Raw genomic sequence first — 408 nt, 5'->3', positions numbered from 1 at the left:
GCCTGGAAAAGCGCAGGCTCAGGGGTGATCTGGTGGCCACCTACAAGTTTATCAGGGGTGTTCACCAGGATCTGGGGCAATGTTTGTTCACCAGACCGCCCCAAGGGATGACAAAATAGAATGGTCACAAACTCTGCTGCGACTGATTCAGGCTGGACATAAGGAAGAACTTCTTTCCTGTCCAAGCCCCCAAGGTTTGGAATAGACTGCCACCAGAGGTGGTTCAAGCACCCACTTTGAACACCTTCAAGACACACTTGGATGCTTACCTTGCTGGGATCCTCTGATCCCTGCTGACTTCCTGCCCCTGGGGCAGGGGGTTGGACTCAGTGATCCTCCAGGGTCCCTTCTAGCCCAAATGTCTATGAAATCTATTAAACCACCCAAACTGGGCAGCAGCCCCAGCCC

At 53.4% G+C, this 408-nt stretch overlaps 1 protein-coding gene across 1 annotated transcript in view; it reads right to left on the bottom strand.

The window, feature by feature from the left end:
* NPRL3 (NPR3 like, GATOR1 complex subunit) overlaps positions 1–408 on the bottom strand; it is a 157,864-nt gene that overhangs the window by 140,326 nt on the left and 17,130 nt on the right. The window lies entirely within an intron of this gene.

Source organism: Alligator sinensis, unplaced genomic scaffold (assembly GCF_000455745.1).
Source record: "Alligator sinensis unplaced genomic scaffold, ASM45574v1 scaffold410_1, whole genome shotgun sequence".
NCBI classification, from domain to species: domain Eukaryota; kingdom Metazoa; phylum Chordata; order Crocodylia; family Alligatoridae; genus Alligator; species Alligator sinensis.
The sequence above is the reverse complement of the archived record's forward strand: the minus strand, read 5'-3'. Positions and strand labels throughout refer to the sequence as shown.